Source organism: Sciurus vulgaris (assembly GCF_902686455.1).
Source record: "Sciurus vulgaris genome assembly, chromosome: 5".
NCBI classification, from domain to species: domain Eukaryota; kingdom Metazoa; phylum Chordata; class Mammalia; order Rodentia; family Sciuridae; genus Sciurus; species Sciurus vulgaris.
In genome coordinates, this window is record NC_136465.1 from 119,251,542 (window position 1) to 119,255,637 (window position 4,096).

Genomic DNA, 4,096 nt, shown 5'->3' on the forward strand with positions numbered 1-4,096 from the left:
GCGACGGCGGCAGCGGGCTCGACCTAGATCCCCAGAATGCACCGCGCAGAGAGAGCGGCTCCTCGACCGAGGAGAAGAGGAAAGTGTAGGAAAAGGGGCGCGAGGACGGAGAATGAACGTGCGTGCGTGCGAGCGAGGGGTGGTGAGGCCGGGCGGCGGCTGGTGACGCAGCAAAATGCCCGGGCCCTGCAGCCGCGCGTGCGCAGTCTTTGTTTTCGGGCTCCTGCGCGGCTTTCTAGAGATATCTACGGAAAGGGCGGAGCCACCCAGCTCCTTCGCGATCCTTCCCGGCGCTGGCCCCGCCCTTCGCCCGCTCACTGCCTTCGGTGGCTGACTTGTTCCCGCCTCTGCTCCCGCGCTCCCCTCTTGCGTTTAGAAAACCGTTGGCTGCCTAACTGTCCAGCCGCGCGCCTTGGGCGATTTCCCTGACCAAACGGCAGCGTTTGCTGCGGGAGGAAGGCAGGGACGCAGAGTCGGGGGACTACATGAGTGAAACGGGGCATTGGTTAAATGGATAAATGAGACCACTGAGGAAACAGTCCATCGCAAAAAGATGTGAAAAGCCTGTGCTCGTGAAATTTGCCGAAAAGGGCTAACTCCAGAATCGAGGGCGTGGGCCCACCTAGCTGCTTTCCTGAAGACTGGGGACCCTGTCCAGGGCAGCGAAAGTGCGAGGACTTGTGTTTGGGGGCGGGCCTTGGCCTCTGCTTTGAGACTTGAATGCTGTAGGTGAGGCTATTTGAGGGGCATCTCATAGTAGCCTTGGGGTCTCCACGCACATGATTGCGGGCTGGCTGCCCATCTGTCCGTTTTAAGCTATTAGCTCTTGGATTGTGGCTTGGGGCGATGCACTGGGATAAGGTCTAGTGTGGGATAATAACCCAGAGGAACAAAACCTGTCCTACCAGAGACCACTTAACGACGGAGTAGTAATGGAGAAAATCAGCTAGTTAGAACACAAAGGAGACTTGGAGGAAAGCTCCCTTAAACGTTGGGGAAACCGGGCGCGGCGGCATACGCCTTTAATCGAGCGACTCTGGAGGCTGAGGCAGGAAGATCACAAGTTCAAAGCCAGCCTCAGCAATTTAGCGGGACATAAAAATAAAAACTATAAAGGATGGCACATGTGGCTCAAGGGTTGAGTGCCCCTGGGTTCACTCCCCAGTACCAAAAACAAAATTGTGAAGGACTAGGGATGTACTAGAATGAGACGCTGGTTTCAGCCCCCAGCGCTGCCAAAAAGAAGTTTGGAAACAAGGAGGCGTCGTTTTAAATCATACGGTACTTACGGTATTGGTTACTGTGCAACTTGGTTCCTAGGCTCAAATCCCACTAAAAGGGGAATTAAAGCCTCGACTTTTAACTATTACAACTCTTAAGGAGCCTGCTATCAGTTGAGGAAAACAAATACTCAAATCAACTGATTGCTACAGTGGAAGTACAAAAAGTAATGGGAGCATAAAGTGAAGTCTATCTGACTGGAAGAATCAGGACATGCCTTAAGGAAAGTTACCAGCCGGTCATGGTGGCGCACGCGTATAATCCTAGAGGCACGGGAGGCTAAGGCAGGAAGATTGCGGGTTCAAAACCAGCCTCAGCAATTAGCCAGGCCCCTAAGCAACTCAGCAAGACCCTGTCTCTAAATGAAATATAAAAAAGAGCTGAGGATGTGGTTCAGTAGTTAAGCACCGCACCCCCTGGATGTAATCCCTGATTTAAAAAAAAAGGCGGGGGGGGGGGGGGGTATGGGGATATAGCTCAGTTGTTAGAGTGCTTGCCTCGAAAGGCCGTGGGTTCAATCCCCAGCACCGGAAAAAAAAAAAAAAAAAAAAAGTTATCCACCCTGTTAGCGCCGGGCTATCCTGAGGCAGGAGGATCAAGTTCAAAGCCAGCCTGGACAATTTAGCAAGACACTGTTTCAAGATAATACAAAATAAAAAGGGCGGGAGATGCTGGAGATGTAGTTCAGTGGTTGAGTGCCTGCCTAGTATGTGGAAGGCCTTGGGTTTATCTAAATGAACCACCTAAATGAATAAGGGCTGGGGATGTAGCTCAGTGGTAAAATGGACCTGGTTTTAATCCGGGGTCCAATTGGAGGACCCGAATTCAAGACATGGATGAAAATAAGGACACCTAGGACCTTGTTTAACCTTCCTGCCCGTTAATTCTCTGGAAGATACCTGTTTACACTTTGCTAGCTATATGTAGAGTTCAGACGTTGTGAAATTAATTTGTAGATTTTTGTCTCATAAAGAAGCTGACTACAAAACTACAAATTTATGGTTTTATTGCTCTGTAGGATATGGACCAGATTTGTTTACCCTACAAACATATTCTATTTCTTTTTATTCCTGTAAACACCTTGTTTCTTAAATGTTCCTGGAACCTGCTTACCATTCAACAATTGCGTTAAATGTTTGCCTCACTGTTTATGGGAATATCATGTTTTGGGGAGAGTGTTTTCATTTGTTTTTAAATTCTAATTTGACAGCCTCATAACGAGGGTCAGCAGAATCCCCACCACCCCTCGTGGGTACCAGGAATGGAACTCCAGATGTTCTATCACTGTATCTACATTATATCTCCAATCCTTTTTATTTTGAGCTACCAGGCTAGAGTTGTCTAGCTGGCTTTGAACTTGTAATTCTCCTGCCTCAGTCTTGTGAGTAGCTGGGATTACAAGCAATTACACCTCTCCCTCCAGTCCTGCTGTGGGGATAGTTTCTTTTCTCTCTCTCTCTCTCTCTTTTTTTCCTTACATCAGAAGTCATGATAGGTGAGAAGATGAAAAAGAAAAATGTGTGTTAGTCAAGGGTTAGACAACGTTTTTATAAGAGGCAGATTAAGGCTACAAAATAATTTGCAAGTTGACTATAGTGGCATGAAAGCAAGGGTATGTAAACGAATGAGGGTGATTGTGTTTAATAAAACTAAGGATGTTAATTATTTTTCACATGTCACACGATATTCTTTTTTTCCCCCAACCACTTAAAAATGTAAAACTAGTCAGACAAAAAGAGGATTGGCTCGATTTGGTCAGCAGGCCATAGTTTGCCAACTCTGTTCTAAGTAGTCCAGAGTGTAGCAAAATAGTTACCAAATTAATGGTGGCAAGATATTGGACTAACTGTGTACACCTTATTTCTCTATTTCTCTGGCAATGGGAAGCAACTTTTTTTTTTTTAGGTAGGGGACTAACTCATATATTATAAAGATTAATCTGGCAACAAGATATAAAATGGATTGAAAAATGGAGGAATATAAGAGAATTTACAAGACTGCAAACCCACTGGCAAATTCACTTATCAAAAGAAATGCTAAACTGGGAATGGCAGTACATGCTTATAATCCCAGCAGCTTGGGAGGCAGAGGCAGGAGGATCCCAAGTTCCAAGCCAGCCTCAGCAACTCAGCAAGACCCTGTCTCTAAATAAAATTTGAAAAAGGGCTGGGAACCTGGCTCAGTGGTTCAGCATGCCTGGGTTGTTCAATCCCTGGAAAAAAAAAAAAAAAAAAAAAAAAAAAAAAAAATGCCGAAGCTGGGCACAGTGGTACACATCTGCCACTTTGAAATCCCAGAGACTCAGGAGACTGAGGCAGGAGGATCACAAATTTGACACCAGCTTGGGAAATTTAGTAAGACCCTGTCTCAAAACAAAACAAAACAAAAAAAGGTCTGGGGATATAGCTCAGTGGTAGTGCACCTGTGGGTTCAATCCCCAATAAAACCAAAATTTTTTTTAAAATGCTGTAGCCAGGCACCTGTAGTCTTAATTACTGGGGACTCCTGAGGCATGAGTCTCAAATTTGAAGCTAACCTGGGCAATTTAGGATGATCTGTTTGAAAAAAAAAAAAAAATGTTGTGGGTAAAAAACTGCTTTTTCAGGGCTAGGGTTGTAGCACTTACCTAGCATGTGAGAGTTAATGGGTTCAATTCTCAGCACCACATATAAATAAAGGTTCATTAACAACTAAAAAAAACTGTTTTTAAAAAAACCCTGCTTTTTCATAAGGCATTTTTGAAAATTCAGGCCAACTGCATCCTAATTCATAATTTATTACCTCCCTGTCCCCTATTGGTTTATTTACCTCACCA